The sequence below is a fragment of the Tenrec ecaudatus genome, chromosome 1, assembly GCF_050624435.1.
Source record: "Tenrec ecaudatus isolate mTenEca1 chromosome 1, mTenEca1.hap1, whole genome shotgun sequence".
Lineage (NCBI taxonomy): Eukaryota > Metazoa > Chordata > Mammalia > Afrosoricida > Tenrecidae > Tenrec > Tenrec ecaudatus.
The window spans coordinates 242,121,329-242,145,626 of NC_134530.1; the positions used below are offsets into that span (position 1 = coordinate 242,121,329).

A 24,298-nucleotide genomic window follows, 5' to 3' on the forward strand; every position below is an offset into this window, starting at 1 on the left:
CCAGACAACAAAGCCATTGAGAGATGACACACACACACCTTCCCACTTGGCAAGGCTGCTGTCTCCCTGAGGCCCAACACCCCCTCAGTCATTGTTCCTGCTGTTTAAGACCCCAACCTCCCAGGTCAGTTGCTGTTCCCTGGTCACCCCTGAGGTCCAGGCCTCCTGCCCTCATTGCTCTGCCTTCGAGGTTCTCAAAGTCAAGGTCCCAGTGTCATTGTGACCAGGAGTCCCTAGGCAGAGCAATAACCAGCCCAGGCAGAACTGCCAGGAAGCTGGACTGCCCAGAAGCCTCCCAGCCGAGCAAACCCCGCTGGGTGTCAGGAGTCAGTGTCTGCACAGGCGGCCAGGAAGCCATGGTCCAGCATCATGGGGCCTCCCTGCGGAAGCCCTGGAGGAAGTCACTGGCTGCCGCTGTGTGGTTGGGCTATAAGACGTTCACTTTCCTGGTGCCCAGTGCCAGAGAGCACTTTCACCTTCAGGGTCTGGCCCAGATTCATGGCCACGTTCTTGAGCACACTGTCCATGTGGTCAGGGGTCCAGCCCAGTCCGTAGTGCTGCACATACCTGAAGAGCTGCTGGTTGAGGACATTAAGCAGGTAGTCCGCGATGGTCTCCTCACCCACCAAGTGGTCCAACACCACTCTGCACAAAGCCAGCTTCAAGGCAGTGTCCACCCTCTCGATCCATGGTGCCAGCACCTTAGGGGTGTCCACAAGGAAGACCAGTGGCTGCTCATACACTTGGATTCTAGGCATCAAGGCTCTGGTGACCCAAGGCTGGCTGCCTATGCTTGTGGCTTTCCTTTTCCTGATGTGCAGCCTCCTAATGAGGCATTGAAGAGGGAGGACTTGCCCAGTTGGGGACCCCAATCACCATCAATTGTTGCAGCAGGACATTGGCAGGGAGCTGCAAGAAACACAGGCTACATTCAGAAAAGGATGTGAAACAAAGGCTATCACTGCCCGTGTCAGGTGGGTCTTAGCTAAAATCAGGGACTACCAGAAAGAGGTATACTTGTGTTCCATTGACTATGCAAAGGCATTGTATGTATGGAGCACAACACACTATGGATAGCCTTGGGAAGAGTAGGAATTCTAGAACACTTAATTGTGCTCACGTAGAACCTGTGCATGGATCCAGAGGCAGTTGTGGGAAGAGAACAAAGGAATACTACATGGCAGAGTATCAGCGAAGGGACGCTTCAGGGTTGTTATCCTCTCGCCATACTTATTCAATCTGTGTGCTGAGCAAATCATCAGAGAAGCTGGATTATATGAAGAAGACTGGAGTATCAGGATTGGAGGAAGGCTTATTAACAACCTTTGATATGCAGATTACACAACCTTGCTTGCTGAAAGTGATGAAGACTTGAAGTACTTGCTGATGATGATCAAGGATCTAAGCCTTCAGTAGGAATTATAAAAAATCTTCGCAACTGGATGAATAGGTAACATCATGATAAATGGGGAAAAGTTTGTAGTTGCCAATACTTTTTTCTTACTTGGATCCACATTAATATCCACGAAAGCAGCAGTCAAGAAATCTAACAGTGCATCGCATTGGGTAAATTTACCTCATAAGACGTCTAGATTACTGAAAAGTAAGGCTGTTACTTTGAGAACTAAGGTGAACTTGACCCAAGCCACGATAATTTTCAAACCCTGGTGTGCATGTGAAAGTTGGATAATAAATAAGGAAGACTGAAGAAGAAATAGTGCATTTGAATTATGGTGCTGGTGAAGAATACTGAAAGTGCCACGGACGACTAATAGAGCAAACACATCTGTTGTGGAAGAGGTACATGCATCCAGAATGATCCGTAGAGGCAAGGATGATGAGATTTGGTCTCATGTACTTTAGACACGTTATCAGGAGAGAGCAGTCCCTGGAAAAGAGCATCATGCTTGGTACAGCAGGGAGGCATAGAAAAAGAGGAAGACTCTTAACAAGATGGATTGACACAGTGGCTGCAAAAATGGCCTAATCTGGGACCAATAGTGAGGATTGCACAGGACCGGGCAGGGCTTCCTTCTGTTGTGCACGGGATTGCTATATGTCAGCATCGACTCAATGGCCCCTAAGAATAATTAAAGGTGCCCTGGTGCTGCTGTTGGGTTAGCATTGTACTGCAAGCTGCAACCACTACATGCAAGAAAGTTGAGGCTACAGTAGCCTCAGAAACCAGACACAGGGTCACTCTATAAATCAGAATCAACTGAATGTCAGGGAGCTCTGGTTTTATGTGACAAGGGGCGGAAATGTTTGGTGATTCAAATTCACATAGTGATTCTACAAAAATAAAGACCTGGAAAGCTTGATTACAAAGCTTGCAAACAAAACAAACAACAACAACCCTCTGGGAAAGTTCATACCCTGGGGTCAGCACGAATCAGAGTTGACACAGTAACAATGAGTTTACTTGTTTGGTAAAAGATGTCAAGACATAGTCTGAGTCCTTTACAGGTATAAGTTTATATAATTTTAGCAACTGATGCTAATCTAGAGAGGTTAAGGGAATTGCTCAACTAGCATTTGTGAGCCTGAGATCCAGCATTCGTGAATAAATGTGCTTACCCTGGTCTTCTGCTAGGGTTTCTTGCGAATGGAACCACTGTCCATGGAGGTGGGATGTCAGTTTCTGGGGATAATATTGCACCTCTATTTCCCCCACTTTTCCAGCTCTGATATATCACTAAGTCCGGTGTCTTTGTTCCTCAATGCTCTTGATTTTATCTTTTGCCCTTCTTCATAGCCATACAGCGCCATTGTTGCTGTCATCCTTTGCCTGGCCTACAATAATGCTTCCTAACTGGACTCACCCCACATAATGATGTTTCCTGCCTTCATTTACTCACCCTGCCTTCAGAGTGATCTTTGAGAAACCCAACTTGAACAATGATACTCCTTTGCTCCTGTTGTTCTTATGGTAATGTGGTTGTGCTAGATGCAGGTATCTCTGGAATTTGAAGACGATATGTGCCGCATACGGGTGTGTTGCTACAGCCCTTTATGGGATGGTCTAAAATAGCCGGTATTTTAGAGGATGGCCTGGATTAAGAGAAGGTTCTGTATCAGGTTCAGGCTGTGGTTCAAGTATGATGCTTCTGAAGATTCAATGTTATTTAAAATATTAGCAGAAAATAAGAATTCTCTCTGGCCTTTTCCTAATGAAGTCTAGGACTAGTCCAGAGACTTGGAGGAAGACCCTGCCCTTTTTTGCTGAAAATTGGGCTTTGTTTTAAGAAATAGCGTCTTCTTTGTCACTGGACCCTGGTAGAAACTGAATACTTTATCCTGAGAAACGAAGTGACCCTGTGACCTAAACCATCTACCTTTAACTGGGTGCCATCTAATCCACTGAATCATAATGGTATATGTGTGCACCCCAGTTCATCATACAATGGAAGCGTATATGTGAATCTGGGCTCAAGTGTATTTAGAAGGCACAGGCATGCTCCATGAGCAAGTACCCGGCCTCTCAACTGTGTCCCTACAGAGGTGACACCTGCAGGATTATAGACCCTTTCAGGTGACCCTGGATCGCAGTGGTGAAGAGTTTTCCCAGCAGGTGGAACTTTGGACACTATAGTTGATTGGATTCAATAACATGTGCTTCTCCTCTTCAAAGCTGGTGCTAGACTACCACCCCTACTAAGTGCTCCACTCGCCAGCAGCATGGCCACTGCTCTCGTATGAGGTCTGATAGGACATCATTCCTGGCTAGTGGCCCAGCCCCCTGGAGGCTGGTCAATTACACTGGAGCCTTTCCTTTATGGAGAGTGTAGTAAATTTTCCTCATGGAGTAGACACCTATTCTGGATATACCAACCCCCACCCCCAAACGAAACTCACTACCATAGCCTCCGTATATAAGGTTTCTGAAGATGTAAATCTTGAAGGAAGCAGGCAGCCTCAGCTTTCTTTTATGGAGCAGTTGGTGGGTTTGAGTCACCGACCTCGTGCTTTGCAGTTAAATATCTGTCCCACCACGCCACCTTAACTAGTAACCAGTTTATTTTTTAGGTGGAAGATCTATTTTCCACCTAAATGCTCTGATTTGGCATTAACAAGCCCTGACATTCTACAACTCTACGTAGACCCTCTCAGTGTATGAAAATTCCAATTGCCTAGATTTCAGTCTTTGTTTCCCATTAAGATTCCACATTACCAGGGTTCATAATCACCCCACCCTTCCGTCTTCCAACTACATTTCCCCAAATGTTTTCAGTGAGTGCCTAGCTTGACAGCACCAATAACTCACTAAGCTGCTGTTTGAGGCAAATCGGCTCTTTGCTCAGTAATCCTTTCAGATGGTGATCAGACATGTGTTAGTGAAATCATCTTTCTGAAGGCAGAGGCAAATCTTTTCAGCACCCAATTGGTTAATGCAGGCAGATTTTCCCCGTGTGCTCAGTTGCTTGAGGGTCAGAGTTTATTTTATTTTACTGTCAGAACCAGAGGCCTCTGTGAGACAGGCCATGAGTTCCCTGAAACACCTTCTGCTTGCCCTCCTCTTCACTGATTCCCTCAGCATGAATCGGGCCAAACTCAGCCTGTGGGTCTCAAACATGCTGTATTAAAATACTCTGGCTCCCTGCAAACCTTTCTCACTCTGCTGTCTGCTAATGTAGATCAACGAAGGAGCTCCGAGCAGCTTTACTTTCAGCAGTTTCTATTAGCAGACTGCAAGCATATGGCACATGCTTTTTATAAAACAAAATACCATCCCTCCTATTGATATTTTAGTACAATGCCCTCCCTTGGGAGGATTCCTGGCTATCCTGACAATGAGTGTATGTAGGGATGACAAGTGGCACCAACCCAGTGATTTGAGGCAAGCATGGAGAATACCCAGGCCAAATGACTAGATCCAAGCACATACAATTCAGCCTTGAGTGGTGGGGGGCCTGCAATTGGGATTTCCAGGCACTGAGGAACACCGACGCTTGCCAAATGCCATTGTTTAGTCTTGATACTTTACATTTCTTCATCCTATTTTAAAACTCTCTTCCGCTGACCTCTTCTTGTAAAGTCCAATTTGCTACGTTATCCTTCCTTGAAGGTAAACCGAGCTCTAATGTTCCCCTCGGAATTAGCCACCTAGACAAACCCTCCTTAATGGACTGTGGTTTTAAATGGCATCTTTGGAAAACAAGCTAACTTGTAGCAAATAGAAGTTTTCCTGTTTCCGCTATTGATTGAAGAATTGTAACTTATAGCTTTTGAAGTTCAACTTTTTTACCTTGACCTTGTTCCACAAAGCGTCATTGTTAACTTGCTAACTTGCCCATAAGGAGCTTGCTCCAATGTCATGACCTACTTCCATGGGGTTCCTCCTCATTCTCCAGAAGCTGTGTTGAGATAGACATTTGTTGTCTGGTTGTATACTGTTGCTTTGTTTTCCTCTGTCTTGTTTTCGTGCATGTTATTGTCTCCACAGGTCTGTCTGAATAGAACAGGCTGGATGAACTATCTGGAGGAAAAACAATGGGACCCGGGGGGACTTGTGGTGGGGAAAGGTAGGGGGGTGTTAAGGAAGTGGTGTTAACAAACACAGGGACAAGGGAACAACATGAGACCCAAAATGGTAGTGAGGGGGAGTGGCAGGCCTGGTGGGGAATGATCAAGGGTATGGTTGCATGGAGAAGAGGTATAGCTGTAGCCCAGGTGGGGATGGAGCATGGTAGTAGGACAGGAGGAAAGTCAAGGGAGATGGAGGAAAGAGCTAGGAGTCAATGGAGCATTTATGGAGGTCTAGACAAAAACATGTACATGCAAATATACATATGAGGATGGGGAAATAGATCTATGTGTCTATATTTATAGGTTTAATATTAAGGTGGCGGAAGGACCTTGGGCCTCTACTCAAGCACTCCCTCAATGGATGAATACTTTATTAAATTGGCACTCTACAATGCTCACCCTCCCGACACAACTGCTGAAGCAAAGTGGGTGAACAAGTAAATGTGGTGAAGAAAGCTGATGGTGGCTGGCTATCAAAAGAGATAGTGTCTGGGGTCTTAAAGGCTTGAAGATAAACAAGCTGCCATCTAGCTCAGAAGCAACAAAGCCCACATGGAAGAGCACACCAGCCTGTGTGATGGCGTGGTCCTGAAGGGATCAGTTATCAGGCATCAAAGAACAAAAAATCATATCATTGGGTGCACACCTCCATGATACGATCGCTGAAGACAAACGGGTGCATAAGTAAATGTGGCGAAGAAAGCTGATGGTGCCCGGCTATCGAAAGAGATAGTGTCTGGGGTCTTAAAGGCTTGAAGGTGAACAAGTGGCCATCTAGCTCAGAAGCAAAAAAGCCCACATGGAAGAAGCACACCAGCCTGTGTGACCACGAGGTGCCAAAGGGACCAGGTATAAGGCATCATGCAATATATAGTGAATGAAGGGGGAAGTGCAGAGTGGAGACCCAAGGCCCATTTGTCGGTCACTGGAGATCCCCTCATATAGGGGTTTAGGAGAGGAGATGGGTCAGTCAGGGTGCGATGTAGTACTGATGAAGAACACAGCTTTCCCCCAGATCCTGGATGCTTCCTCTACCCAACTACCATGATCCGAATTCTACCTTGCAGGACTGGATAGGGCAGAGGTTGTACACTGGTGCATATGGGAGCTAGAGGCACAGGGAATCCAGGGTGGACGATACCTTCAGGACCAAGGGTGTGAGGGGCGATGCTGGGAGAGTGGAGGGTGTGTGGGGTGTAAGGGGGAACTGATTACAAGGATCCATATATGACCTCCTCCCTGGGAGATGGACGGCAGAGAAGGGGGGGAAGGGAGACTTCGGATAGGGCAAGATATGACAAAATAACAATCTATAAATTATCAAGGGCTCATGAGGGAGGGGGGAGTGGGGAGGGAGGGGGGAAAAAAGAGGACCTGATGCAAAGGGCTTAAGTGGAGAGCAAATACTTTGAAAATGATTAGGGCAAAGAATGTATGGATGTGCTTTATACAATTGATGTATGTATATGTATGGGTTGTGATAAGAGTTGTATGAGCTCCTAATAAAATGTAATAAATAAATAAATAAAATAAGAAATGGTTTGAGCATTCTTTGGAGGCCCACTTCCAGGTCTCATTAGTGGATAACAAGGAAGAACTCCCTGGGTAGAGTTAGGTCCCCGGAGCAGAACAAGTCCAGGAAACAAGTGTGAGCTGTCGTAAAGAATGAAATTCAGAGCCAGTGGGGCAAAAAAGTCCTGGTGGTCAAAATTAGAGTGAGCCTGGGAACAAATATAGAAGAGGCTCAAGATGACCCTATGCAAAAGACCCAGCCCTTCCAGTTCCATAAATTTGTGGGGAACTTATTATTGGAAAGAATATCACCTGAATCACTGGAAGCAACACTTTAATGCACCATTGGCCCCATAAGGTTGTGCATAATGTCTGAGGAGGAGGCTGTTAGCCAGAGTTACGTTGCCACAACATTCGAGCACTTGTTAGAATTTTCTGCTTGCCACCGTTGGAGGATTGTCTAGTGCTCTTTGATTTGGTCATTGTTGTGTGGTGGCTGTCGGGTACCATTGACTCTATTTCCAGCTCCATGTGACAGAGTAGAACTAACTGGCCCATAGAGTTTCCTAGGCTATAATATTTACAGATACACATCTGTAGAATTTTTCTTGCACAGCTGAGTAGTTAAAACTGCCAATGTTTGGTTAGTAGTCAAGTGCTTAAGCATTGCACCACCAAGATATCGGAAAACATGTGTTAGTCACTGGTCACTGAAAACACTGTGTATGAACAAAGAATACGATGTGAGCAGGAAGAAACCTGGCTCTGTTCTCCTGGAGTGTCCACTCTGTGCATTCATTTGTCCCAGCAGGACCTTACAAAGAGGGGGGACCCCCAGCTGCTGCTGATCCTTGAATGACCTGGTGGAGTTGTTACGTCTTAGGGTGTGGTCCTTTTGTCTGACTGTAGGACTAACTGGGTGAATTTAAGTCAAGTTCTTCAGTATTTCCCAGGCATTCAGTAAAAAATAATGAAAATTTTCACTAATTCTGTGGAATCCTAGAATTTAAGCCTGCCTAGGATAAACGAGGCAGCAAATGGAGGTATAATGTAATGGCAGATAGTGACAAGTAGCACTGGCAGTGAACTGGTTAAGTATTTGACCACCCTCAGACTACTCAGTGAATGGAATCCACTAGCAGATCCTTGGTAGTAAGAACAAGACCTGGTGATCTGCTCCCGTAGAGATTAGCTTGGAAAACCAGGGCCGGTGGGGTAGGGGCAGTTTTACTCTGCTCTATTGGCTCACTTTGAGTTGTAATCAATTTAATAGCACACAATAAAAACAGTGACAAGTGCTATTAAAAGGTGAAGCCCACTAGAAGGCTAGTTTATAGTGATGTTACCTATTGGTCTACTTTTAAGGATTTTGGTTTTCTTTAAACTGAGTTCTAATCCATATTGAAGGCTGAAATCCTCAATCGATGATGATTGCAGCCATATATTGACAGAGAACGGCCAGAAATTCAGACCAAATTCAGAAGAGGACTTGGGACGAGGGATATCATTGCTGATGTCAAATGGGTCATGGCTCAAAGCAGAGAATATCAAAAAGTTGTTTACTTGTGTTTCATTGACTATGCAAAAGCATTTGATGATGTGGACCATAATAAACTGTGGATAACCTTGAAAAGAATGGGAATTTCAGAATATTTCATTGTGTTGATTAAGAGGCAGTTGTGCAAACAGAACAAGGGAAGCTGCATGGTTTAAAATCAGGAAAAGTGTGTGACAGGGTTGTATCCTCTCACTATACGTGCTCAAGCTGCATGCTAAGCCAACCATCAGTGAGACTGGATTATATGAAGAAGACTGTGGCACCAGGGTTGGAGGATGGTATATCAGCCTGTGAAATGCCGAGGATACAACCTTGCTTGCTGAAAGTGAGGAAAATTTGGAGCACTTGCTGATGAAGATCAAGGATTGTGGCCTTTAGTATGGATCACAACTCAATGTTAGGAAGATAAAAATCCTCACAACTAGACCAATAGGTAGCATTATGATAAGTGGAGGAAAGGATGAAATTATCAAGGATTTTGTCTTGCTGGAACCACAATTCTCATAGAAGCAGCAGTTAAGAGGTCAAAATACACAGTGCATTTGGTAAATCTGCTGCACAAAACCTCTTTAGAACATTGAAGAGCAAGGATGTTACGTTGAGGACTAAGGTGCACCCGACCCAAGTCATGGTCTTCTCCACTGCATCATATGCATGTGAAAGGACACTGAATGAGGAAGACAGTAGAAGAATCAATGCATTGGACTTGTGGTGCTGAAAGAACATTGAAAGTGCCCCGTACTGCTAAGAGAACAAACCGATCTGTGTTGGAAAAAGTAAGGTCAGAGTCCTCCTCAGAGGTAAGGATGACAGACTTTGTCTTACATACTTTGGGCATGCTATCAGGAGAGATCAGTAGCTAGAGAAGGACATCATGTTTGGTAAAGTGGAAGGGCAGAGCCAAAGGAGATGGATCGACATGGTGGCTGTGAGCTCAGGCAAAGGAACAATTGTGAGGATGGCACAGAACTGCAGTGTTTTGTTCTGTTGCATACAGGATCCCTGTGGGTCTGAGCCAATTCAATGGCACCTGACAATTACATTTCTTTTTCTCTCTTTTTTAAAATGTTCAATGGTCTGTTTTATTTGCTCACTTTCAACTGTATAAAAACCATACGTTTATACACATTTTTTTCTAAATTTGAATTATAAAGGCAAAAGTACAGAACATGTTTTATGTAATGATTTTTAGTATGATTTAAAACTTTTTTCTCAAATAATATTTTTGTTGACGTATCTACTCATTCCAATATATCCCTTCCCTTCATATTTATTTGTGTTGTTCAGTCCCATTGGATCAGGCTATACAATCATCAATGCTATCAACTCCCCTGAACCCCCCACTTCCCCACCCCCCCACCTCACCTCCTATACCTCCGGAACCATTACTCCTTGTCAGTGTCTCTTAGGGGTCATCTATTTTGACTACCATATACCAACTAATCATAAATGAACAAATGGACATACACAAGTCTAACATGACCAATGAAGTATATCAAATATGGACCATGATAGTAAGGGGAGGAAATCTTAAAGAAGTAGAGGATAGTCATGTGGTTCATCAGTGCCACACCACAGCCTGGATTTATCCTCCACTCCATAAGGCCCTGCTAAGAGGGACTGTCCAATGTCTTGCTGGTGGACTTTGGGTCTCCACTACATCAAGTCCCCTTCATATGAATTTAGATGTGTGTTTTTTGAACTTATGGTACCTCTTCCCGTCAACACCTTGTGATCACACAGGCTGGCGTGCTTCTGCCTTGTGGGCTTTGTTGCTTTCCTGCTAGATGGCTGCTTGATGCAATAGTTCAGGGGCGCTCAATACGTCAATCACTATCTACTGGTCGGTCGCAAATGTAGTGTGGGTAGATCGCATGGCATTAAAAAATAGACGCAAGCCTGTCATCCATCCCATCACTTAATTGATATGCAGCACAGTCAATCAGATGCAATCTTAGGTGTCAAACGCATGTGCAAGCAACTGCGCTAAGTGCAGCAAAACTGACGAGCTAAGTTATTGCCAATTTTTAGACCTTGTTTTTTTCCCCTCTTAAACGTAAGAAAGAATTTTTAAATGAGTGGGGGAACTGGACCAAGTAAGAAGACAAAAACATATCACTTTTATACAGAATGGGAGATTTTGACACTACAAGCCAACATTCAGCTGAACTAAGCATGAGAAAATGTGCTACTTCCTTGACTTCATTATTTGGCTCTACTTATTGATGTGAGTCAGCTTTTTCCCACATAAAGATCATTAAGTCCAAGTACCATTCCACCATGACTGATGATCATTTGGAAGTGTGCTTGAGGCTGGCTGTCAGCAGCTACTGTCTGGACTATGTATCCCTGGCTCATTCCATTCAGTGCAAGTTATCAGAGTAAACTCAGGTAATAATAAAAAATGTACATAGTTAATTGTGTTGTGCAATATGGACTTATGCAGTTATGCAAGGTACATAAACAGACATTGTACATATAAAGAATACTCAATGCATTTATGAATAAATGTGATAAATAAATAAAAATATGCTTTGCATTTTTGGAATTGGTAGATCATTTTGACTTGATCATTTTATAAGGAGCTCGCATGTTGAAAAAGTGTGAGCATCCCTGATACAGCTTTTGATAGCTGGCCACCGTCAGCTGTCTTTTCCACATTTGCTTATGCACCCATTTTGTCTTCAGCAATCGTGTCGGGAAGGTGGGCATCATTCAGTGCGACATTATTTGAAAAATCCATTTTTGTACAGAGATAAGATTTAAGTAGAGGCCCAAAGTTCATCTGCTTCCTTGTTGCATTTACATATATATAAATAAACATAAACACATATATTGGGTGGGTGTAAAATTTTTTTTCCCCTATTACCCCACTATTATGCTTGCCTGTTTGCCTTAGTAATTCCGCTCAGATACTATTTGATTGATCAAACATGCCCAGAAAAGCTACACTCTCCTCACAGTCCATTTTAGAACTCTTACTATTCCCTTGTGACCATCATTGTTGGTGTACCCTGCTCACCTTCCCCCAAGAACTGTCCCCTCAAGAACTGCACCCCAAGAACTGTCGTTCCAGCTGCTGTCTCCGTAAGATGGCCTGTCCTGCTTTTCTTGTATAGATCAACATCAAATAACAACAAAATAATAATAAAAGAAAAGAATAAAACAAAACACCAGCATACAGATAACCACCATACTAACAGGGATCATGACATAGAGCCACATTCGTGTCGAAAAGGCGAGTTTCCCATATGTCCATGTAGACATCCCTGCAGTCTGGGATGTAGCATCTCATGCCCTTCCCTTCGCCCCATTTATGCCTTAGACATTCAATGTGGTCTCCTTATGAGTACCCCTCAACCAGTTCTGGTGTGATGCCAAGAGCTTCCCCCTCAAGCAGAAGTCCAACCTCAGGGACTTCATGTCCTCACTCCCATCACTGGTCTGTTGCACTCCCCTCCTAGTCTGCCCCCACGAGGGTGGGTCAGACCTGTCACTTTCCCAGAACTGTACCTTCAGGGCTGTTCTCTGCAGCACTGTCATCTAGGGAGAGGCCATCATGTCTCAGGCTGAGGCCGGCCCTGAGGTCATCTCTGGAAACCAGCTGCTCTGCTTGGACACATTGCCCTCATGGATTGGCACGCTGGAATGAGGTCCACTCCAGATCTCCCTTTCCTGTGGAAACACAAACAATACCCTTCCCTTGGGTTGGTTAGTGGTTTAACCCTTTTTGCTTTCATTTTTCTTCCCTCACTCTCTGTGGGCCTTAAAGGCATATGAGAAGAGGGTGGTGGGGATGAGATGCCTTTCAGTACAGGGGCTGTTGCATCCGTTGTTGATGATGACATAGGGATGATTGGATTTAGTCTGACTCCTGCCAAGATAGCTGGTCCTCCATTGAGCCTCCACGCAAGCACTTATTCAATGCAAGAACACATTGTTTTATTAAATTGGCATTCCAGGATGCACACCTTCCCTAAACAATTGCTGAAGAAAAATGTGTGCATGAGCAAATGTGGTGAAGAAAAGTGATGGTGCCCGACTATCAAAAGACATAGCGTCTGGGATCTTAAACGCTTGAAGAAAAACAAACGGCCATCTACCTGAGAAGCATCAAAGCCCACATGGAAGAAGCACACCGGTCTGTCTGATCATGAGGTGCAGAAGGGACCAATTATCAGACATTAAAGAACTAAAAATCAAATCAGTGGGTGCCCACCTTCCTGATACGATCACTGAAGACAAATGTGTGCATAAGCAAATGTGGTGAAGAAAGCTAATGGTGCCCGGCTATTAAAAGATATAGAGTCTGGAGTTTTAAAGGCTTGAATATAAACAAGTGGCCATCTATTTCAGAAGCAACAAAGCCCACATGGAAGTAGCACACCAGCCTGTGTGACCACGAGCTGTCAAAGGGATCAGGTATCAAGCATAAAGAAACAAAAAGTCATATCATTATAAATGTGGGAGAGTACAGAGTGGAGACTCAAAGCTCATTGGTAGCCAACCGGACACCCCCTTACTGAAGGATTGTGGGGAGGAGATGAGCCAGTCAGGGTGCAGGGTAGCAACAATGAAACATATAACTTTCCTCTAGTTCTTAAATACTTCCTACCCCCACTATCATGATCCCAATTCTACCTTACAAATCTGGCTAGACCAGAGGATGTACATTGGTACAGATAGGAACTGGAAACACAGGAAATCCAAGACAGATTACTCCTTCAGAACCAGTGGTGAGAGTGGCAATGCCCGGAGGGTGGAGGGAATATGGGGTAGAAAGGGGTAACTGATTACAAGAATCTATGGGGGATGGACAGCAGAGAAAAGGGCAGGGAATGACATCAGACAGTGTAACATATGACTTAATAATAATAATTTATGAACTATGAAAGGTTCATGAGTTAGGGGGAGTGGGGAGGGAGGGAGAAAATGAGCAGCCGATATTAAAGGCTCAAGTAGAAGGCAAATGTTTTGAGAATGATGATGGCAACAAATGTACATATGTGCTTGACCCAATGGATGTATGTATGGATTGTGATAAGAATCGTACGAGCCCCCAATAAAATTATTTAAAAAAAGATATCTGATCTTCAGCCCAGGAATTAAATATTATATGTGTTTTCCCTTATGCCCTTCTGCTGTTTGAACTTACCTCAGTGGACTCATGTTGTACTTTACCTTTTGTGCTTGGCTAACTTCACTCAGCATAATATTGTCCAACTCTTTCCTTGTGATGAGGTGTTTCATGGTTTCACCAGTATTTTTTAGGGTTACCTAGTATTCCATTGTGTATATATATATATACCAGAGTTTTTGAATCCATTCATCTACTGATGGATATTTAAGCTGTTTACAGTGATGAACATTGGAAAGCAAATGACTGGCTGTGGTCTGCTTCTTATTTATTCTGGGTATATGACCCAGTAGTGGAATTGCTACTTTATGACCCAGTAGTGGAATTGCTGGGTCATAAGGTAGCTCAGTTTCTATCTGATTTAGGTACCACCAAATCGCTTCCTACGGTGGCTGTACATATCTACAAGACCACCAGCAGTGAATGAGTGCTCCTATCTATCTCACGACACCCCTCTCCAACATTTATTGCTTTCTGTTTGTTTTTGAATTGTGCTTTCTTTGTGGGTGTTAGGTGGTATCTCATAGTTGTTTTGAATTGCATTTACCAGATTTCTAATGATTGGGAACATTTTCTTATATGTTTATTGGCCACTAGGGTTTCTTTTGTGAATCATCTGTTCCAGACTTTTGCCCACTTCCTCAGTGAGCAATTTGTTTTCTTCTTGTTGTAAGCTTGCAGGATTCTGCAGATTTTAGTAAAAAGCCCTTTGACAACATTTTTTGATCTTCATCAGCAAGTGCTTCAACTCTTTCTCACTGTCAGCAAGCAAGATTGTGTCATCTGTACATCTAAGGTTGTCAGTAAGCCATCCTCTGATGTTTATCATATAGTTCAACCTCTCCGATAATTTGCTTGGCATACAGATTGAACAAGTCTGGGGAAAGGATACAACGCAATGCACACTTTTCTGATCTTAAATAATGCATGATTCTCATTTGTTCTTCGAACAACTGAATCCTGGTCCAAGATTACTCATGAGCATAGTGAAGTGTTCTGGAATTCCTATTTTTTAGGGCTATCTATAGTTTTTTATGATCCATATAGTTGAATTCCTTTGCATAATGAATAAAACACATGCAAATATCTTTCTGGTACTCCCTGCTTTCAGCCATGATCCATCTGATGCGAGCAATGAGATCTCTTGTTTCACATCCTCTTCTGAATTCAGCTTGAATTTCTGGTCACTCCCTGTTGATGTACTGCTGCAACCATTATTAAATTATCTTCAGCAAAGTTTTACCTGGAGTAATAATAGTAATGCTATTGTTGTATAATTTTATTCTGTTGGGTCATCTTTCTTTGGATTGGGTACAGACACGGATATCTTCCTATTAGATAACCAGGAAACTGTCTTCCAAATTTCTTGGAGTAGATGAGTAAGTGCTTCAAATACTTCATCTGGTTGTTGAAAGATGCTAATTGGTCTGCCATCAATTCCTGGAGGCTTGTTTATGGCTAATGCCTTTCAGTTCAGCTTGGACTTCTTCCTCCAGATTTTGCTTAGATCCACTATCAATACTCATGGAAGGTGCAGTCAAGAAACCAAACAATGCATTACATTGGGTAAATCTGCTGCATAAGTTTTCTTTAAAATGTTGACATGCAAGTAGGTCACTTTGAGGGTTAAGGTGTGCCTGATCCAAGCCATGGTATTTTTAATCACCTTGGGAGCTTGTGAAAGTTGAACATTGGATAGGGACGACTGAAGCAGAATGAACACATTTGAATGATGGTGCTGGAAAAGAATACTGAAAGTAGCATGGACTGCCAAAAGGAAGAAGTACAGCAAAGAAGGTGGGACTTGGTCTCATATGCTTTGGAGATGTTATTAGGAGAGCCCAGACCCTGGAAAAGAACCTCACGTTTGGTAAAGTAGAAGGCCGTGAGAAACGAGGAAGGCCCTCAGTGAGCTAGACTGCTACAGTGACTGCAACGAAAGGGTCAAACAGAAGAACAGTTGTGAGGACGGTGCAGAACTGAACGGCGTTCTGTTCTTTTGAACACGGGTCACTAATAGTCGGAACTAACTTGGTGGCACCTGTGAACAACAACAGGACAGTGAGTAAAGGATGGGCAGCTCTTTGTGTAGACAGTAGAGATTTCGCTGAAGAGGTGTTATTTTAGTAGAGATCTATAAGAAGTAGGAGAGTGAAGCATGCAGCTAGCCAGAGGAAGAGAATTCCAGGTCCAAAGAATAGCAAAGACATAGGCCCAAGGAAGAAGTAGCTTCCTTCAAAGACAGCGAGAAGTCTGGGTGTGCAGAGAGGAGTGAGTTATGGGGAGAAGAGTAGGAGACAGGGTCACAGGGGTGAGGAGGGGGCAAAACACAAGAGGCCTCAGGGCAGTGAAAAAGAGTTGCTCATTTTTATCTTTCTCAGCAGTTGATAGTACACACAGAGAAAGCATACGGGAGTGAGCCCCGTCTCTCTTCTGACAGGGGTGTGAAGGTTGTGAGAGGGGGTGTGGTGTGGGAGGGAGGTTAGGAGGTTGTGTAAGGAGGAGTATATTCTCACAGAGAAGATCCCCTGGAGTCCCCCTTGCTGGGAGGGATTGCTAAGCAGCTCCGCAGAGGAGTGGCATTTCACAGGAATGTCTAGGAAAAGTCCTACAGCATAATCTCCCCAAAGCCAAATGTACTGCTGTCAAGGTGACCGCAACTCGTGAAAACACGTTAAAGGGTTTCCGAGTTTGCATGTCTTTATCAGGACAGACACACTCACCTTTTTCCGCAGGAGTTGCTGCTGAATTAGCAACCCAATACCCGAAGCTCATGCCAACAGTAAACACAAAGTGCTATATATTAGAAACAGGAGCCTTCTCTTCTTTGAATGCATTATGTTCATCTTTGAAAAATCCTTTCCTGCTTCTGCTGAACTTGCAGCAATTGTTCTGAAAATAGTGTTAACGTTCTGAACACTTTCAGGAATTGCATAATTCAGTCACCATATCTGGTGGGAATTTGGGGCGTAGCACAAAACTGAAATGAATGAAGGGTATTACCCTCTAGCTCAGTGGTTCTCAACCTTCCTAATGCCGTGACCTTTTAATACAGTTCCTCATGTGGTGGTGACCCCCAACCATAAAATTATTTTCATTGCTACTTCATCACTGTGATTTTGCTACTGTTATGAATCACAAAGGGGCTGTGACCCGCAGCTTGAGAACCGCTGCTCTAGTTGTTTGGCTCTTATTCTCTTAACATTCTATGTTTGTTTACTGAAGTAACAAACACAAGGGAATGAAAATGTAGTATTTCACCAAAAGGATATTACAACCATAGATCTAATTTTTATACCTATAGATGGAAAGAACATTACGATGGGCACTTCTAGGCCCTATTGCACAGCCAGATGTTTGAAAAAAGGAAGGAGTATAAATTTGTGCTTTTCATATTGGGAGGTTGAAAGAAAGAACACTCATTACAAGCACCTTTTTAACAACCAGTTGGCCACATTTAACAAAAAATAGGTATCAGTTTGTGAGATTTCTGAAGTGTTTTACTTCGGTTCTTGCTTCCCAACGCTGAAAGCATTCATGCAGCAGAAGCACTTTTGTAAATCCAAGTAACTTTAATGAGGGACAGGGAAAGTTCGGGTCTTACAGTCTAAGAAAGTATCCGCTCTCTCCGGAAAGCATGCAAGGTCACAACTGAAAATGGCCATTTCAGGAGAGCAGGGAAAACCATGTGGCTGGAAGAGGGACAGGAGAAACCAAGCATGCAGAACCAGGGGCAGGAGATCCCCAGAGGGCCACGAGAGAATGCACCCTTAGAGGGCCTGCAGGCCCTTGTGTGGCCCACACTCACTTGGGGGAGATTCCTACCCTTCACTTGTAGAGAGCACCTGAACAGGACAGGAGCTCAGCCTCCCCTCAGCTTGCGTCTATCCCTCCTATCCCCCACAGGGAGGCGTGTTGGAGGGTCTTGGCCGACCTTATGGTGCACCTGTGAGGTAATATTGCTGGTGCCTAAGGTGGGTGTGCCCAGACTCACTTCTGGGTTTTCCCACAAATGTCTAATTAGAGTGCCTGATTTCTTTCAACCCTTTTATTGTGGCACGGACGGCAAATTTTTGTTTAGCATAGGCACTCAGTGGAAACGGCCCCTCTTTGTCCCTGTCTAGTTACCTGACAGGTTCTGCTGAACTGGTGCTAACTGGTTGAATCCCAACACTGACTACAAAGCATTGTAAAGACGGCCAAGATCCTCACAACTGGACCAATAGGCCAGGATACGAAAAGAAAAAAAATTGATATTGTCCAGGATTTCGTTTTGTTTGGCTCCACAATCGATGCTCGTGGAAGTAGCAGTCAAGGGTTCAAATGATACATGGCATTGGGTAAAAATCTACATGGGACCTCTTTAAAGTGTTGAAAAGCAAGGGTGTTACTTTAAGGACTAAATTGCGCCTGACCCAAGCCATGGTATTTGCAATCGTTCCATATGTTCGTTTATAGTATAGTATCATTCTGTTATGTTAGTATTAATCTTTTATATTTCTGTTTGTAGTCTTCTTGTGGTTTCTAGTTTTTCTAGTTTATCCGTTTTTCCCTCTTGTATTCTTTCTCCGTCTGTTGAATGTACCCGATCATCATTCTTTGAAACCTTCTCCTAGTAATTCCATAGTCTTTTCATCTTCAGCCATTTCCTTGAGGTCCAGGGATCGTTTACTCATTGGTGCCCGTTTCTCGTGATCTTGTCATGTGGACTGGTATTTTCTTCTGTCTCCTTGGGATCCTGATCTAGCTGTTAAGGGGGTTGGGGTGTTTGAGTAGAGTTAATTCTGTCAAGTGTAATGGGAGAGGAATAATAGAAACTTCAAAATGAGAAGAGGGAGAAAGGAGACGGCAGAAAAGAGGAGAAAGAAAAGCAAAGGAAAAATAGTGGAAAGAAAAAAATGAAAGAAATAATAGTACTAATTTAAAATTTGCTCTTAATCATTGAATAGGTGAGGCAAATGGAAGAAATGATGAAGTAAAAGATGTGAACAGAAAATATCAAAAGGGCAGCTCAAGAAGACAAAGGACAATAATATAGTGAAATGTGAAAAAACTTAGCCAAAAATGCAGAACATGCTCAGCATATCTTAAAATGGAAAAATTCAAGCCTAGGTTTGTGATGTTGAAAGACTCTATGGGAAAAATAACTACCAATGCAAGAAGTATTAAAAGAAGATGGAAAAATTATACAGTCACTGTACCAAAAATAATTAGTCACCATTTCACCATTTCAAGTGGTAGTGTATATGCAAGAACCAATGGTACTAAAGGTTGAGGTTCAAACTACAGCATCCAAAAACAAGGCTGAAAGCATTACTCAAAAACAAGGCTCTAGGAACTGATGAAATGCCAAGTGAAATGTTTAAACAAGCTGATAAAGCACTGGAAATAATAATAAATAAACTGAGCAAGTCATTAGAAAAGCTGAGTTACATGAATAAGAATTGGAGGAAGACTTAGTAACAACTTATGATATGTACAACATAGCCTTGCTGGCCTTTGGAAAGTGAGGAAGCGTTGAAACACTTGTTGACGAAGATCAAAGATTGCAGCGTTAGTATGGATTGCAATTTGTGAAAGTTGGAAATTGAATTAGGAAGGCTGAAGAAGAATCGATGGCGTTTGACTTGTGATTCTGATGAAGAAGGTACCCTGGACTGCCAAAAAGACAAAACAAAAACAAAATGAATAAATCTGTCTTAAAAGAAGTACAGCCAGAATGCTTATTAGAAGCAAGGGCAGTGAGACTTTGTCTCACATACTTTAGATATGTTGTCAGGAGACAGCAGCCCCTGGAGTAGGACATCAGCAGTAAAGTGGAGGGGCAGCACAAAAGAGGAAGGCCCTCAATGCGATGGACTGACATGACAGCTCTGAAAACGGGCCTGCACCGGAGGACAACCGTGAGGACGGCGCAGGACAGGTCAGTGCTCCCTCTGCCGCACACAGGGCGCTATGAGTCGGAACCAGTTTCATAGTACCTAACAACGACTTAAAAGGTTTTATAAAAATAGTACGAAATTTTATATAAGAAAGAAAGAAACGCTGCTGCTGTTTGGTTGGGGTCTGAGCTACGCAGGAGCATTGTCAATGGTGGGGGAAAACAAGGTGCACTCCTGTGAGAAGTGTGTCAGGTCATCCAATCTCCTTTCTGACCCATTGTAAAGCTGTTTTAGTTTTTAATGAAGGGGAAATATAAGTGGATTTATTTACCTTCTGACCATAGACTGCATTGGAAAGTGGATCATTGCAGACAGTCAGGTTCAAATTTAACATCTCATCATTTGACCTCCCTTCTGAGCCATTTGAAGTTTGTTTTAGTTTTTAATATTTTCTTCTTTTTAAAATTGCTTTTCTGTTTTGCTTTGTTATTTTTGTTAGGTTTGGGGATTTTTGAAGAAGTGTTTCTGTATGTGGAATCCAGGGTAGGAAATCGATAGGAGTCCTAGTGATGTAGAGCAGTGGTTATGCATTGGGCTGTGACTGGCAAGGTCAGTAGTTCAAAACCACCAACTGCTCCGAAGGAGAAAGATAGGGCTTTTTACTCCCGTAAACAGTCACAGTCTCCGAAATGCACAGGGGGAGTTCTACCGTGTCATAGAACATCACTATGAGTCAGCATTGGCTCTATGGCAGTAAGTTTGGTTTGTGTAGATGCAGTAATTGTATTAATGGCTCCTTGGGGTGTGGCAGGGGAGGTTGGGGGGATATGGGGAGCTAATAACAATGACAACAAGAATGAAGAAAATATGCTAAAATCGATTGTGGTGATGGTTGTACAACTCTTCCTCCTAATATGCTTGGACTCCATTATGTGTGAATAAAACTGTTTTAAAAATCTTATGGGAAGAGAACACAGGGTCTTTTCTGCCATGGAGCCACTGAGTGAATTCCAACTGCCAATATTCGGGTAGCAGCTGAGTACTGAACGGTTGCACCAATGGGGTGAGCTCCTGCCACTCTTACATGCTTGCTAGACCGATAGAACCTTAGGCAATATCACGAACTGAGGTGGAACAAATGATTAATGGACTCTAACAGCCATGTTAGAACTAATTGTCCACGCAGAAAAACCTTGAAAGAAGAGCTTGGTAATCCAAGTCTGGGAAACCAGTCATTGAAAACTCTTATTTTGACACAGTTGATATCACCGTGAGTTGGCACCATGGCAACCAGATTGGTTTGGTTTATTGCCTGCTGAAGATTCTCATGTGGCTACTTCTTACTTTGCTTTTGAGTCCAGTTGACGTGGGATTAATCAAGACTCATTCAGAAACATTTGTTTGGGGGATTTACTTGTTACGAAAATAGGTTACAGAACCATCGAATCATAAATGCTAGAAGCACCTAATCCGAACACCTTTTAATGAAACAGTTTCCTCTATAACCTTTTTCTCAGGTAGAGTTTGAAGGCTGTCTGCCTGAGTACTTGACAACACAATTGATTTTCTCTCTTTCTTTTTTTTTGCAGCCACAATTGATTTTCTTGTTGAGCAACTTTAATTCAGCGTTTCCAATTGTGTTTTCAGAGCACTCAGGAGGTGTTAATAGATGAATCATGAAAACTAAATTAAAAAATAAAATGGTCTTCATATCTGTGGTCAGTTAAGTGTGGGAAATGTTCTTGGAGTCATTAAAAGCACAGGAACACATGAAAAGTTCTGAGTAGGTCAGCCATGAAGAACCCATGTTTACTTTGATTAACCCAAAGATTTTTAAGCCTGCGATGGAAGAGAAGTAGCCTGAATAAAGCTGTTTCAGCTGTTTTAATTGCTACCAATATCTTCATCTAGAGTAAAAGTCACCCGCCTTGTAACTCACTTACTGGTCCTAATTCTTCCCTCAGGGGTCACTAAGAATAAGTCAAAATTTTCCTCCAAAGGCCAGTTTTGGGGCCAGAACAAGCTAGCGTCTTCTTCAAAGGCCCTCACTTCACCACAAAATAAAACAACCCCAAACCAAGAAAATGGAAACAAAAACAAACCCCAATTTCAATTGCTGGATAATGGTGGGTTTTCGGTTTGGTTGCATAACGGGTTATGGGCTTGGGATGCTGCTAACTGCAAGGACAGTAGTTCAAACTCACCATGGTTCCATCAGAGAAGGATGCATCTGTCTGCTCCTGGGAGGGTTTGGAGCCTCAGAAACCCAATGGAGTAGCTCCACTCTGTCCTCTAGGGCAGTGGTTCTCAACCTTCCTCATGCCGCGACCCTTTCATACAGTTCCTTATGTGATGGTGACCCCCAGCCATAACATTATTTTCGTTGCTACTTCATACTGTAATTTTGCTGCTGTTTTGAATCGTAATGTAACTATCTGATATGCAGGATGTATGTTCATTTTTACAAATTGAACATAAAGCATAGTGATTAATCACAAAATAATATGTAATTATATATAGTGAAATATTTATTTCTAATTACAAATAAATGAAATTTTGTCTTGAAGCACGATGTAGCAAGGGTAACAGTCTTCATGTATGTGAAGTGTATCTGCGTGTGGGTGGACCCCCCTGGAGACAAAGGAGCAGTGTCTTGGGCGACCCCTGTGAGAGGGCCGTTCCACCCCCAAAGGTTGAGAACCGCTGCTCTAGGGCAACTATGGCTGGAAATGGACTTAATGACAGTGATTTTTAGTTTTATATAACTTTTACCATGCTCAGTACTTTGTTCGTGGCCTCCGGTAGCCAGACCTGAGTACGATTCTCCAGAGATGATTTCACCAATTCAATATACAAATCCCTGCCCCCGCCACACTTCTAAAAGTGGGCTGTGGCAGCTTGCTTCTGCTGTTGCTTCTGCTTATCTCGTGGCCAACAAAGAGCCTTCAGGCTTTTTTCCCTTGACTGGTTGCCAAACCAATTCTCCCCCATCCTCTATTCATAGGATCTGAGGACTGACAGCCTGCCTTGTCCTCTCTCAAGCTTCACAAACAACCAGCGTCACTTTAATGCATAATTGCTGGCTCTACCCCTTTGGACTCCAGAACAAATCCAGAGCCTGCATGGAGAGACATCTATAGGCCCTTGATCCCTGGTTCTCCAGAGCATGGTTCATTCAGCCTTGCTGGTGACCTCACGGTCTTGTCCTCCTTTGAGGCCACATTCCAAGTAACTTTGTCACTGCCTGGTTTCTTTCCAGGAACTTGTTCCTCCGGAAGATGAATCGTGCCTTTTTCTAGTTACCTTAGATACATGACTGCTGACTACAGAAGAGCAAAGTGGAACCTGTACCTGTGTGTAGACATGCCTGCTGCCCCACGGGCCTGGGTTCCGGGCACTTGGCTTCTGCTATTTCGGCCACTTCTCCATCTCCAATGCTGGCCCCCTCTCTGTCTCAATTTTTACCCATTCTATGAGAGAATCTTGCTCTTTCTCTGCCAGCTGTGAGCTTCTTTCAGGAACACCAAATGCACAGCATAGATGTGATAGTGATAACCAGTCTTAGTACTCTTTCTAAGAGTCTAGACATCATCTTCGAATCCTCTTTAGCACAATATCCAAGTTGCTTTGCCTAAGCAAATGCAATTGTAACGTATGTTGACACCGTTTCCTCATTCCTAGACTTTATTGTTTACCTCCACAGTAAGCCTCTCCTTGTCTTGTCAGTATTGCTGAATATCATTCATTAAGGTTTTAGTCTGCTCATTACCTAGAGTTTAATCCGAATGAACCCTGGAGGCACAGTGCTTAAATGCTTGGCTGATAAGTGAAAGGTGGGAGATTTGAACCCATCAACCCTGTGGAAGAAAGATGCGGCAATCTGCTTCCATTCGAGATTTATAGTCCTGAAAAGCCAATGAGGCAATTCTACTCTGTCGTGTAGGGCTGCCCTGTCGGGGCTGACTTGAATCAGCTCCACTTCAGGGTGTTTGAGTGGTTTTAGTTAAATCTGGGTCTCATGTGTCCTGATACTGGTCTTTCCAGCCAACCCCTTCCTTTTGCTGACACACTGGTGGGACAGGCCCTAGAGTCAGTCTGCCTAGGTGCAAGTCCAGATTTGGGATGCTTCCAGTTGTATGGGGATCCCTGGGTGGTGCAGACAATTAAAGATGCAGCTCCTACCGCAAGACTGGTGGGTTGAACCCACCCAGAGGCGCCTGCAATCTGCTCTGCAAGGTGATGGCATTGAAAGCCCCGTGGAGAGTTCTACTCACACCCACAGGAGGTTCTCATGGCAAGGAACAATACGCAGCTGGGCGATTTTCACCAATGAATCTTGAGAACCTTGGTCTCTTCATCAGGAGGATAAGCGTTAGTTGCTGTGAAGTCAGCATGGATACGTGGCGACCTTATTTGTAACAGGACGAAATGTTGCCTGCTCAATTCTGAGCCATCTTCCTGCATTGGATGTCCTTCTCCAACCATTGGATGTCTCTCCTGATGACACACCAAAATAAGCAAGACGGAGCCTCGGACAATGTTCTGTGATCCACGGGGTTTTCTTTGACTAATATTCTAAAAGAGACCACCTGGCCTTTTTCCTGAGCCTGTCTTTGGCTAGAAGTCCTGCTGGTGTTTGAAGTATCAGTGGCATTGTCTCTAAGTATCACAACAAGTCACCAC

General features: G+C 43.5%; 1 pseudogene; it reads right to left on the bottom strand.

Moving 5' to 3' along the window:
• Nucleotides 1–320: 320 nt before the first annotated feature.
• On the bottom strand, nucleotides 321–879 carry LOC142439916 (mitochondrial ribosome-associated GTPase 1 pseudogene; annotated as a pseudogene).
• Nucleotides 880–24,298: the final 23,419 nt, after the last annotated feature.